The sequence below is a fragment of the Nicotiana tabacum genome, chromosome 11 (assembly GCF_000715075.1).
Source record: "Nicotiana tabacum cultivar K326 chromosome 11, ASM71507v2, whole genome shotgun sequence".
Taxonomy (NCBI): domain Eukaryota; kingdom Viridiplantae; phylum Streptophyta; class Magnoliopsida; order Solanales; family Solanaceae; genus Nicotiana; species Nicotiana tabacum.
Genome location: NC_134090.1, coordinates 168,344,398 through 168,358,956, shown reverse-complemented (window position 1 = coordinate 168,358,956; position 14,559 = coordinate 168,344,398). Strand labels below are relative to the sequence as shown.

The 14,559-nt window shown below is 36.2% G+C and overlaps 1 long non-coding RNA gene across 1 annotated transcript; it reads left to right on the top strand.

The window, feature by feature from the left end:
* The first annotated feature begins 1,781 nt into the window (after window positions 1-1,781).
* LOC107777359 (uncharacterized) lies at window positions 1,782-4,266 on the top strand. Its single transcript, XR_001646178.2, has 2 exons — window positions 1,782-2,198; window positions 3,901-4,266. It is a non-coding gene; the product is annotated as an uncharacterized LOC107777359 (long non-coding RNA).
* The last annotated feature ends 10,293 nt before the right edge of the window (window positions 4,267-14,559 follow it).

The following is a 14,559-nucleotide window of genomic DNA, read 5'->3' as shown; positions in this document are numbered from 1 at the left end:
TAGAGTCTTCACTCCCTAGTTGATTTTATTTTAGACATAGGGTCTCCACTCCCTAATCACCTTTCCAACATAGGGTCTCTACTCCCTAGTTGATTTTATTTAAGATATAGGGTCTCCACTCCCTAGTCTTCTTTTCCAACATAGGGTCTCCATTCCCTAGATGAGTTTATTTTAGACATAGGGTATCCACTCCCTAGTCGCCTTTCCAACCTAGGGTCTCCACTCCCTAGTTGAGTTTATTTTAGACATAGGGTCTCCACTCCCTAGTTAATTTTATTTTATACATAGGGTCTCCACTCCCTAGTCAGCTTTTCCAACATAGGGTCTCCACTCCCTAGTCTGCTTTTCCAACATAGGGTCTCCACTCCCTAGTTGAAATTATTTTAAGACATAGGGTCTCCACTCCCTAGTCATTTTTCCAACATAGGGTCTCCACTCCCTGGTTGATTTTAGTATAGATATAAGGATCCACTCCCTAATATCTTTTTCCCAAGGATACACAATCCTTATTTTATTGCTTTCAAATAAATAAATAGTTTAGATTTTTGTTATAATAACTCACAAAATTTTCCTAATGAAAACTGGGGCAGAAAAATTTCGTTCGTTTGTTTGCTTTGGTGCCTGAATAGGTTTTCACTGTGAGGCACAAGATTGAGATGACCAAAAGAAGGAGTCTCAACCTAAATAAAAGAAAAGAAGAACAAGAAAATAAACTGAACTCTAAGTGCAGCAGCGGGTAAAAGATACAGACTGCCCAAGATATGATTGAAGTCACAAGTTTTGCATGTCCCGCCTCGATCCGAAAAGAAGAATGAACCAGCGGTTGCAACTAAGACCATCAAGATTCAGATCAGAGTCTGCAGGAAGAACCATCCAAGACTCAAGATCAAGCTTTAGAAGGTTTATAGATAGGAATCTTGTAACTCGTAGTTGATATGTTTAGTTAGTTTAGCTTTCTATCTTTCATTTGGTGTAAGAAGGAGTTCAGCAAAGTAGAAACAACAGCAACAGCAGTGAAATCACAGTTTTCCGGTAGTCCCAGCTACCAAAACTTCCAGAACTACACTAACCTGATTCCTTTATAGCCAAGGATATGTAGGCAACCTCCGAAGCAAGGTTCAGTCAGGCTTTTTCAAAAGATGTTTCTCATGGAGTTTCAAACGGGCAAAAATCCCTCATAGTTGCTCATTTTGTCTTTGCCCTAAAATCTTTCGTGTTTCCGAGAAAATAGGGGCAGCTGTAAGTATGTGATTTTTACCCTATATAAAATATTCATATAAAATCCCAAGAAAATAGGTTTTCTGTTAATTATTTGCCATTTTAAGAATTTTGATAGAATTTTCTTAATTATTTGCATTTATGTGCATGTTTAATTTTTATTCAAATCATGAAAAATACCCAAAATATTATGCATTGTACTTAGGATTTGTTTTTGCATTTTTTAGAATTAATCAGTAATTATTTATTTTATAGAAATTTGAAAATCACAAAATAGCTCAATTTTACATTTGTTGTCTTTAAATTTTTAATTTATTAATTTTTCTTTTAATGTAGAATTAAGTGATGTTTATAATTTTGTAATTAGATAATTAGTTTAATTCTATTTTGTTAAATAATTTAGATTAATTTGGGATTTTTCTTTTACTTTAAAAAAAGAGATTAAAGATATAATAAAGAAAGAGGGAAAAATGATTTTAAAGTGGGTCTAGCACACTTGGGTTGCACCCTTAAACCCTCAGCCTAAATACTCTCCTTTACCGCCCCAGCCCAAGAAGAATCGGACCAAACCCGCCTATTTTGACCCGCCCGTCTCCCTCCATATATAAGCCTCCTTATACCATTTCCCTAATCCAAACCCTAGACCCAAATAACACAGAAACGACGCACATCCGTTACTGTTCAACATCTCCCTCATTGAGCCCAACCTCAACTCGCCTGAAACTCAGGCGAGTTCACTCAAATGGGTCTCCTCCTCTCCACGTCACTTTATTTCAATGGTTTTCTGTCAGAGGAGAAAGAATATTCTCTCCAAAATTGTACGATTTTTGTACGATGGAATAATTTGCTGGATGAATGGGAGTTGTGGATGGATGTAAATCGATCCATGCCTTCCATTTGTCCCAAAAATCGTTCAAAAACATGAGGATTTTCGGATATTTGGGCAGAAGCTTCAAGATTTTTGGAGGGATATATAAAAGGTGAGTTTTCTTGTTTAAGAGCTAAGGAAATATCAGAGAAAAAATCTTCAGAACATTTAGTAGTAAAATTTCTAGGGTTTTGAAGTTTTTCTTCTTCTGAGGCCTTTTCTTTTCTGATTCGGCATCAAATAAAAAATAAATATATATATATATATATATATATATATATATATATATATATATATATATATATATATATATATATATATAAAGTATGGTTTGAGTTTGATTGTTGATTCAAGTTTCACTTCATTTCAAAAGAATTTAAAATTACAAATCTCCGCATTTTCTCTTCGATCTCTGTTCTTCAAGTATGGTTTTGGATTGAAGTTTAAGTTGGGGTTTTGTCGCTGGGATTTGGAGCTTTGGCGCTGTGGTTTTTCTGTCCGATTTTTTGTTGCAATTTGGATTTGGTTGGCTGATCTATTGAGCTATTGTTACTCTTGCTGAATTTCTTCTCCTATTTCAGAGTTTCAGTTGATATTTTCAGTTGTTTTGCTAATAGGTATGTTCATCTTCTTTGTTGCTCTACATCGGATCATGAAATGAAAAATTGCTTTCGTTAGTTTCTACCCAGTTTTGTAAGACCAGTTGGCTCAATCGTTGATGCTAGCTTTGAATCCCTCTCATTGTTTGTCTTTGGTTTCAATAGCATAAGTCAAATATATTTGAGCATGATGTTGTTGTATATAAAGATCAAAATTTTAAGTCGTTTAAAGTGCTCATTGAGTCGTGCATTACTTTTTGTAGCCTCTTCTCGTTTAAACTAAAGATTCAGGCTTAAAACGACACTGAGATACAGCAGAATATATGTTTGTATGTGTGTGTTTATTGATGTGCATTGGTTTTAGGTTGGTTAATCACTTCTTCTCTTTTCCTTTTAGTTCCCTTATCAGTTACCTCTCCCATTAGAACCCCTTCATATATAACATCGTCAAAAGCTCTCGTGTAATGGTTCTGCTGCATCTCTTTATTTCTGTCTCAGCTCGTAATGCAGTTTTAATTTGGTCTTATATGATTAGTCTTCATTTATGGAAGTTCCTTTCCTTATGTGTTTACTAGTAAAGTTAGAATTTTGATTGTACAATTGTCTATTACACTAGTAAAGGGGACTTTTCTCTTCCTTGGTATTCATTGCCCAAAATCTTCCTGTGTCATAAATGGAATCTGGAATAGTGAGAGGATTTGGAGCCTAGAGGAGTTGGAGCCTTTAGGTTGGAAGGTGTAGTTATGGAACAATACACATTTTTGCCCAAAAGCCATTTCCTCTAGATGTCATTCTATGAGAAGATATATATGCTTGTGAGAAAAGCCAGCTGCTTATTTGCTTACTCTGTGATTATTTGAAAAAAATGCAAAGATTTTTACATAGAGAGATAAGGCTTTATCTGTAGTGTCTCGTAAAATTTCGGTGCAACTGATCGAGATTCATGTCTATTTCTTGTATGATGTGTGTGTGCGAGTAATGTTTTATGTGTATTTCTGATGTTTATTCATTCACTGTTAGTCAAGTAAAATTGAAAGACTAATGTTTAATCCTTAATTAGAAGAATGAATGGGTGCATGCCAGTAACATGTGTTTGTAAAGACTGATTTCTTTTATTTACTATTTTTGTCACTATGTGTATATGTTTGTCAGCATGTCAGAGGTTCCAATGTAGTGAGGACTTTTGAATTTCCTCTTACTTTGTCAATTATGCAGTAGCCAACTCATTATGCCTGTAGCAGGGAATCTCTTTTTGGCTTGCGTTTGGGTTTAATTGCGTAACTTGCACCTAGGCTCAATTCTGAGCCAAATGAGTGATGATGCCCATCTCTTTTATCAAAGAAGAGGAGAAGCGTGCAATAATACACTGGGCCTGGCGTTGGCCCAGTTCCTGCCTCGATTAGCTTAGGCTTGTTGCATTGCTTTACACATTAATCAATGGCTTGAGCCCATTTTTGGATGTAAATATCTTTAGGTTTAATTAAGTGTAATCCTTTTAAAATGGTTGGAGGCGTGCCATCTTTCATTAAAAATTACCCATGACCCTCTTATTAGTAATACAAACTTTGAAGTAATTAATTCTTTAAATACCTGTAATTTGCTTTAGGCGCGCAATTAAATTATTACAACTACAGATATGGTTCCCACGATATAGTTGTGATAACTAGTTTTGAATTAGATTAAAAATAAGAGTACCTTTAGATTGCCTTTAAAAATATATACCCCTTTTCTTAAAATAATTTGAGATGTGTCATGCTTAAAACCATAATATATGGCCCTCACAAATTTAATTCGAGAGTTTAATACTTTTAAAGTCGAGGTATGCCATCAATTAAACTCTCCATGGCCCTCACAAATGTTGTTATTAATTTGAACCTTCGTAGTTGCTTTAGGCGCGTTCTTTAAATAATTCATCATAGCTACAGGTACGGTTCCCGTGACGTAGTTGTGATTTTTAATTACTAAATCCGGGTGTACATTTCATGTGACCCAATTCTCAATAATGTGAAATAAAGCGTGTTGCGAACCGCGGGTGTATTTCATGTAGCGTGGTTTACGATGTGTTTTAAATGACATTGAATCTTTCTAAAAGCGGTTTAAATCAATTAAAAGCGTTTCTAAGTTAAAAATGCACAATAGGTTAAAACATGTAATAAATTAGATAATGAGGCCAATTATTAATAGTTAAGCGACCGTGCTAGAACCACGAAATCCGAGAATACCTAACACTTTCTCCCGGTTTAACAGAATTCCTTATCTAATATTTTTGGTTCGCAAACTTTTAAATAAAGTCAAATTTCCTTGACTTGGGATTTTAAAATAAATCGGTGACTTAGGACACCAAATAAACTATTCCAAGTGGCGACTCTGAAAAATAAATAATTAATCCCATTTCGAATAATGTCACTTTAATTGGGAAAAACTCCCTTATATCCCCCTCTTGGGTGGTAAAAAGGAGGTGTGACACTGATTTCTCTATACCATTTGTTGTGGAGACAGATGCATGCAGTGTGGGAATAGGAACTGTATTAATTCAGAAAGGTCAGCCTATAGCCTACCTAAGCAAAGGCTTATCTCCATAGCATCAAACCTTCTTAGTGTATGACAAGGAGCTGTTATCCTTAGTCGTGGTAGTGAACAAATGGTCACAATATTTAACTGGAAGACCCTTTACAGTTAAGACAGACCAAAAGGCACTGAAATTCCTCCTGGAACAGAAGCTGCACACAGGATCCCAGCTGAAATGGATAACTAAACTTATGTAATATGACTTTGTGATTGAGTACAAAAAGGGGAAGGAGAATAAGGTGGTAGATGCCCTTTCTAGACTGCCATTGGTCGAATTAGCAACATTAACACTCTGTACCATCAAGACTGATTTGTTGGGTCAGATAATGAAGACTTGGGAGTTAGATGATGAGCTTGTAGCCCTTATTGAAAGTCTCAAGAAAGAAGGTGGAGAATCAAAAGGGTACACCTTTGTACACAACCAACTAAGAAGAAATGGGAAGCTAGTGGTGGGACCTGATGAGCAACTGCGAAAAGAGATCATGAAATTATGGCATGATTTCCCTACTGGAGGACATTCAGGCATAGATCACACCTACAGAAGAATAGATGCACTCTTCAATTGGAAAGGAATAAAGGATGATGTTCATACATATGTCAAAGAATGTGACACATGTTAGAGGCACAAGTATGAGACAGTACCTTATCTTGGACTCTTACAACCACTCAAGATTTCTTCATTAGCTTGTAGCAGTATTAGCATGGATTTTATTGAAGGATTTCCCAAAGCTAAAGGAAAGATAGTGATATGGGTGGTGGTAGATAGATTGGCCAAGTATGCTCACTTCATAGGAGTGGCTCATCCTTATACTGCCTCTGATATTGCTAAGCTATTTATGGAGCATGTGTTCAGACTACATGGGATGCCTGAGGATATAGTGAGTGATAGGGATCATGTCTTCACTAGTAGGCTATGGTAGGAATTATTCTCCATGAGTGGGGTCACTCTCAGCACTTCTACAGCCTATCATCCACAGTCTGATAGGCAGACAGAGGTGGTTAATAGATGTTTGGAAACCTATCTTAGGTGTTTTTGCTCTGATTCTCAAAAAGGATTGGTCCTCTTATTTAGCAGCAGTTGAGTGGTGGTATAACACTACCTTTCACTCCTCAATTCAGACCACCCCTTATGAGGCTCTATATGGTCAACCTCCACCATCTCACTTACCATATATGGCAGGGGATTCAGCTATGGAAGAGGTGGACAGATGTTTGTTGACAAGAGAATTTAAATATCAATTGTTACAATATCACTTACAAAGGGTGCAACAGAGAATGGTTGATCAAGCTAATCGACATAGGAGTGATAGGCAATTCAAGGAAGGGGACTGAGTTTACCTCAAAATACAGCCCTATAGGCAGGTGACACTTTCAAACACTCACTTCTCCAAACTCTCAGCAAAGTACTATGGTCCTTACCAAATCTTGCAAAAGATTGGTAATGTAGCATATAAGCTATCCATGCCTTCTCAGCTCCTACATCATCACACATTTCATGTCTCCCAACTTAAATCCTGTTATAAGCTCCCTGATACCATTTCACACCCACCCATAATTGATATATCTAGCCCATACTGCCCTCAACCTGAGCAGATTCTTGACAGAAGAATGATCCAAAAGGGAAATAAAGCTGTCGCGCAAGTGTTGGTTCAATGGGACAAAGCAGCACCAGATCAGGCCACTTGGGAGGATTATCAATCTCTCAAAATCAGGTTCCCTACATTCCTTCCTTGAGGACAAGGAAGATTTTAACGAGGGGAATCTGATACGAATCCAGCTGCAGGTTGCTTCAGGTTGTGGTACCTTGTGCTTGTGCAGGAGTACATAGCCGTTATAATCAGTTGAGAAGGAGGTTAGGAGAAGTTTGCACGATAGTCAGTTTAGTCCCAATTACTTTTAAGTTATAGTTATTGTAATTACACATTCATCCCATACATTTAGGCTATCAAGGCACATTAGGCCCGACTCTATTGCCATTTCTGGGCAGTGTTCGTACAGTGTCAACTAGGTCATTTAGGGTTACCATACTATAAATTGTAAGGATCTTCTCTTTTTCAGATAAGAAATATATCAAACTCTTATTTTATTGCTCTAAGTTAGCTTACTTTTCTGCTCTTCCTTTCTTTTTCTTTTCCTCATTTTACTGTTCCATTGCTTTTCTTGTTTTTTCTTCTTAGCTCAGCTCGTATCATAATCTATTTGACAAATTACCAAAAAACTTGCTACGAAGAGATATGCTATTTTAAGTCAACTTAATCTGATAAATGATAATGTGCACACAACTTAAGCTCTTTCGAAAATAATATAGATTCTTCACTCTATAACCACAAAATTTAACGGTGATAATTTAGATCTTTATTTAACCACCCACCCCTTCCATGAAACAATGAGTAAATAAGTAAATAGGAATAGGAAAATACGAAAAATAATAATTTCTTTTCGCATACTCTTTGGAGATAACGGTCCTTTAAAGTTTTGATCACCAAATTCAGGGAGAAATACCAGTGTAAGCTGGAAACAAATAAGTTATCGCCAATATAGATAGAAGCTTGCAGAAAAATTTGCTAGTATTTTACTCATAATCTATGTCCTTTTGATGGAGGCCTATTATTTACAACCCACCAAGTGTGTTGAAGACGTTCATTGAATTTCTTTTGTCGAAAAATTACACCATACAAATAGGGCAGAAATGGGAGAAATTTAAAAATAGTCAGATTTATAACTGGTCGTTCAAAAATAGCCCAGTTTGAAAAGTAATCGAAATTTATCCACTTTTCATGTAAAGATAAATCTTAGCGAAAACACTGCTCAAAACCCGGAAAATACGCCAGTATATTATCCTGGAGTTCTAGCATAAGTATACTTAAACTCCAACATATTATACTGGAGTTCCAGGATAAGTATGCTGGAACTCCAACATAATATACTGGAGTTCCAGCAAGTATACCGGTCCAGCATAATATGCTGGAGTTTGGAGCACCGGTGCTCCAGTCTCTAGTATATTATACTGGAGCCAGCAAAGTATACCGGTCCAGCATAATATGCTGGAGTTCATACACATGTGCACCGAACTCCAGTATATTATGCTGGACCGGTCTCTGTTGCAGCAAAAATGTGGCTATTTTTCATTGATTTGGTAAACGCTATCTATTTTTGAATGACTAGTCCGAAAACTAGCTATACCGTGCTATTTTTACGGTAGAAATAGATGGCCTGTTATATGTACGAATGTAAGAGAATGCAGAATGATTCAACTAATTTTATTGTTTGGACTTTGGACTGAAATTTTCTGGAAACATTTATATTTACATTCTGTAAAGTGTGAAGTTTTTTTTTTTTTTTTTTTATCTTAACTAGGAAACGTAAATGAGAATAAAAAAAAAAAAAAAAACGTTACACTTGAGATCAATTAAACATCATTATCTTTCTGCTATAATTTGTGATGATATATATAAGGAAGACTAGATGACCATTACAGATAACACAGATGCCTTCCAATTGATAATCGTCTTATCTTGTTTCTTTGAGTTGCACTAGTAGTCGTACCCGCGCGATGCTCAATCAATTTTAAAAAGTATTAATTAAATTAAATTGTGATGGGGCTTGTGTGATCCTATTAGATCGTATTGCTTTAATAAATTTCAATTGTCATTTTATTGGTTACTACGATATACCCAATAATAAAATCTGTATTAAATTAAAGGTACTTATATAGTCAGTAAATAAATTTTTTGTTCTATATTTTCTTTATTATATTATCTAACGTTTAGTATTATTACATTGTTAATAGAAATTTTAATTAGTATATTACTTTGTTTAATATTCTTGTCTGCTTCCTTTCTTTTTGTAATATAAGAGAAGATATATAATTTATTAGTGTTAAAATATTTTTTATTTTAAATTTTATTATGTTGTTCTTAATAATATCATCTAAATTTTAATGAATAAAATTTCTATTAAACTAGAGGGACTTATACATGCATTGAATAACTTTTTTGTTATATATTTTTCTTGATTATATTATCCAATATCTAGTATTATTACATTGTTAATAGATATTTTTATTAGCATATTATTTTATTTACTATTTTTCTCCGCTACTTTATTTTTATAATATAAAAGAAGATATATATTTTATTACTTTTGAAATAATTTTTATTTTAAATTTTATTCTATTATTCTTAATAATATTGTTTGAATTTTAATGAACAAATTCTCGATTAAATTAAAGGGTCTTATGTAGTTATCGAATAACTTTTTTGTTATGTATTTATCTTTAGGCAGAATGACCTAAACGACACCTATACTTGTGCCACTTTGTCATGTCAGTCTCCAAACTCAACAATTTGCCAACCAAACCCATATACCCCTTTAAACCGTGTATAATAAATGTTTATGACAGGAGGCTGTCGGTGCGTGTAACACAATCTCTTCCACGTTGGCTGCCACGTCAAAAAGTAACAATGTGTAGATGCCATGTCACATGGTAGATTAAAAATAATTAAAATAAAAAATAAATAAAAATAAAATTCAAACACTAATCCCCTAATCCCCTTCCTCAAATGGTGCGACTGTTGTGAACATCAACGGCGGAATTTTGTCATAATTTGTAGGTTAGGATGCTTCAGGTTTATAAAAGTTACTCTTTTCGGTTTCTGAATCTTTCTTAGTGTTGAAAAATACTATTGCTGATCTGGGTGTTTGAGGGAAAGAAGAAGAGGCTGTTGGTTAAGGATTTGTATTTTTAAGCCAAAGGGTGGAATTTTGGAACAATTGAATAAGATGGAGGCATCTATGCCCCCCAAAAGGATGAAGAAACAATTAACAGGGAAACGTGAGGACACTGTCTTGCATTCATTGGCTAGAGCAAGAAATCTTGTTGAAATTGTGAGCACGTGATTTTTGTCTTGCGCGACAATCGCTCCAAAAGAAAAAAAAAAGAAAAAAGAAAAATAATAATAACAAATAGGTCATGCTGTATCAATTTGGATTTTTATATGGCACTTTGTTAATTATTTACGATTTTTGCCCATTTTTATTAAAACAAAATACAAAATGTATGTGTCGTGCGTAGTCCGTTCGTTAAATAGGAAATCACAAAAATACGCATTTCTTTTGTCCTGATTTGTTGCCTTGTTTGATTTTTACCTACTTTTAACATTTTATACGCATGAAATAAATATGTTAAGTGCTTAATTAAGGGTATCTAGTTTTATTTAATTAGGTTGTGTATTTAGGAAATTAGAAATAAAGAAAAAAGGGGGGAAATTTGTTTTAAAAAAAAAACGAAATTGGGCTACAAATATTTAAAGTCTGAAGCCCAAATTGAATGGCCCAATCCACCAGTCCGCACAGCCCACTCCCCAGGCAGCAAAACGACGTAGTTTAACACCAAAACTACGTAGTTTCAGTGCCAATCCATCCCAACCATTCAAACCAAACTGATCCAACGGTCCGGATCTCTCACCCGTAACCACATTTGCCCGACCCGTTACCCGAACCAACTCTGACCCCAACACCTGAAACGACACCGTTCCACTTAAACCCTCAGATCCAAACCGTAGATCCAGATTGATCTAACGGTTAAGATCAAGCCTTCTACCCCATATATAAACCCTTCCCCCCTTCACCCCGCGCCCTAATCCAAACCCCCCCTGCCTTAGGTCGTCTTCACCAGACCCCGACCTTCCAAACCCTAGCCGCCCCTGCACACCTTCGCCATGAAAGCCGGCGGCATGGACGCCGGTGGCCTTTCCCTTAACACCATAGAACCCCCTTGCCGTCCTGAACCCAAATCTACCAACCACACACCTCGAATCCTATCCCACCTTCTCGAATCTTCATTTGAAGATTCGAGTCGGAACCTAATCTACACCGATCTTCCCTAAATTCATACCAGACACTCCCCAGACCCCCCTCGTGACCAAACCATACTTGGTTTGGTCCGAATCTGACCAGGGAAGCATGAATCCCGGATCTAGTTTTCGAACCTTAGGGTTCCTCGTCACTGGTCCGTGTCTTGTTCGAGCCAAAGAAATTAAGGTCTAATGGACCTTAATCGAGGTGTTTCTCATCTGAGAAACACTTCGATTAAGGTCCGTTCAGCCTTAAGAAAAGCCTGACCGAGTCCGAGTTTAAGGTTTTGATTTTTCGGGATTTGAGGTGAGTTCTGTCCTCTTTTCTTTGTTCTTTAGTCCATATTTGTTTGAAAGGCTGTTATTGTTGTTGTGTAATGGTTGTCCCCGAATTTTATCAACTATGCCCTGTCCACTTTACCTGAACCTTTGTCGTTTGATTGAGTATCTTCTTCTACTTGTTCTGATAAGCGTGTATGTATGTATTTGTTGTGCAATAATTGAGCTTCAAATGTTGACTGAGCAATTGGTTCCTCGAATACCACTTTGCTCAGTCAGTATAATTCGAATCATGTGTCGATACTGTTAAATGTCTGATTTTTGGTTACGACTGTATGAGTTATAACTAGTATAGTTGAGTCGACAAATGTCGTCAATTAATTTCAGTAGTTCAAATGTTAACGATTGCACCTGTTGCTTGCTGCAACTTTGTTTGAATCAAAGTAAGGATCAAGTAGGTTCACTTATAGTTGCTATATTTGAATCTGAGGGTAGATTGTTAATTGAAATCTGAGTTGATGGCATGTGCACTTGTGCACAGCATGTGCATTGTGCACAGCCTGTTTCCTGCATAAAAGGGCTTTGGATTTAAAAATGGTTTGACAGCATATGCTGTCAGATATATTCTACTGCCCATACTTTGCTTTAGTTTAAGAAGTATTAAACCTTTTAAAGGGTAAATCTGCCAGGGAATGTTGATGGGGGTTAATACTTAAATAACTAAGTGGAACTGAAAAGAAGAGGGCACATGGGAGGGGTGTTCTTTTGGGTCTAAACAGGCTGTTAAAATGATAAGGTTAAGGCTTATAAAAGGGGGGACATACAGAGATAAAAGAGAGAGAAAAAAAGGGGCTGGAGACCTAAGGTTAGAGGAGAAAGATACACACACTGTGAGGATATAAGAGAAAAGAGAGAGCTGATAGAGATACACAGACAGAGCATACAGAGATAGAGAGAGACACTGAGAGGGAACACCTGAGAGTTCAAATTCTGAAAACAGAAACTGGAAAAGAATTCTTTTTTGATAACCCAAATAGATTTCAAACTGAGGATTGACATTAGAATTTGAAAAGAAAGGAGATAGGGAAAGGGATATCACAAAGATCAGAAAGTGTCTTCTTCCTATTGTTTGTTCGATTCTCAGTTTTGTTCGAACTGTCCAAATCAGTTCTGCCTTCTTTCAAGTGTCGGCTAAGTCTATTGTTTGGATTTGTATTGTTTGTTTCTCCTGGAATTGGATTGCCTGGATCTCTGATTCCATACTACTGGGAATTTGTTTCATTCTGCCCTTCCTCCATTGGCTTTACTGGCCTCTTGCACTCGGATTTTTGTTCTATTGGTACCTGCTGTTACTGCTGCTGTTTGGTATCGCTTCTATTGCTCAACTGACTTCCCTACCTTCTTCATTATAAGCATTTCCTCAGGTACACATTTCGAATCTGTCTGATGTTGCAATGAAAGCTGAATCAAAAGATCTGAAGGAGTTATAATCACCTGTTGTATTGCTTACGAATTTTTTGTATATAAATGTTGTTAAGATATGTAAGTTCCTGGACCGTTAGCCTAATAGAGATACATTAGTAAGGTTGTACTTAATTAAACTTTATGCCAATCTGAAACTGTGACATTTTACTCGTTTAGTAGTACACAAGATGTAAACACAATCCATGAAATATGCAGCCATTCAATACGATTGTTAACTCAAACTCACTCTTTCAGCACGCTTCGAATATGTAAGGGCAAATGGCTGTTTAGATCTAGCTAAAGATAATACAGTTTCAAACTCTTGAGTTTCAGTTTTCATTAGGCAGTTTATAGGATGAGTTTCAAATATCATTAGTCGCATTTTCAAATAAGCAATTTTAATTAATCTTGTCTGAATAAGTTAAAGTTAGGGAGCTCTTGTAACAGTCGTAGCATTTCATCAATCTCGTATACAATTCTTCTATCAAGTTAAAAGCATGTTTTCATCAGGTACAACGTTTCTTCACTCTGTAAATAATTAATCAGATGATTAACTAAAATCTGGATTTGGCCAAACATACAGTTGAATTAACATGCATCTTTTCTTCTATCTTTAGATAAACACATTAGAAATGTAGTCGCTTTAGGATGTTCCTTCTAAAATAATGAGACGAGCCTCGCCAAATGAAAAAATGTAAATTGCGGGGCCCTCAATAATTAACCATAATAAATATTTAGAATTCAGGATAGGCCGTTTTAGCGAATTTCATGGCTTCCTACAAAATAATAATGCGCTAGACTCTCTAGGTGCGACTTAATTAAATTACATTCTTAAACCCGGGTGCACATTGATGTGACCCGATTCCAAATCTCAACGGAGTCGAAGTGTGTTTAACAATTACGGGTGCATTGATTGCAACGTAGTTCGAGATACATTTTCACGACGTTGCAATTCTATAAAAATAAATGATAATAATCAAAGCGGTTTAAACTTAATAAAAGCACATAAGTCATAACATGTATTTAAATCAGATATTTAGCCATTATAACAATTTAAGCGACCGTGCTAGAACCACGGGATTCGAGGATGCCTAACACCTTCCCTCGGGTCAACAGAATTCCTTACTTAGAATTTCTGGTTCGCAGACTTCATTTGGAAAAGTCGAATATTTTCCTCGATTTGGGATTCAAGATAAACCGGTGACTTGGGACACCAAAAGACAAACCTTTCCCAAGTGGCGACTCTGAATTAAATAAATAATCTCATTTCGAATATTGTCACTTAAATTGGAAAAACTCCACCCGCGCATTTTTACCATTCGGGGCCGGGCGCGCCAAAAGGAGGTGTGACAGCTCTGGCGACTCTGCTGGGGAAGGTAAACCCAGAACCACTGGTTCAGGGTTCAAGAATTCGAGCTTAGAATAATTGTTATATTTGGCTTTATTATTTGATATTTATTACATGTTTTGGCATAACGTGCTAAATGTTGTCTTTTACCGCTTTGATATTATCTGAACTGTATATAAACTGTGCCGAAACCTTTCTCTTCTTACCTCCGGGGAGAAGCTCGCTGGTCGAGACTCCCTATTCTGTTAGTGTCAATACCTGAAATAAGAAAGAGGTCGGACAAGTTACAAAGCCGGACGATCTCGCGGGTCCCCGGTACGTAGCCCCCTCCTCGACTCGAGTTGTCCGCTCGGGTACACA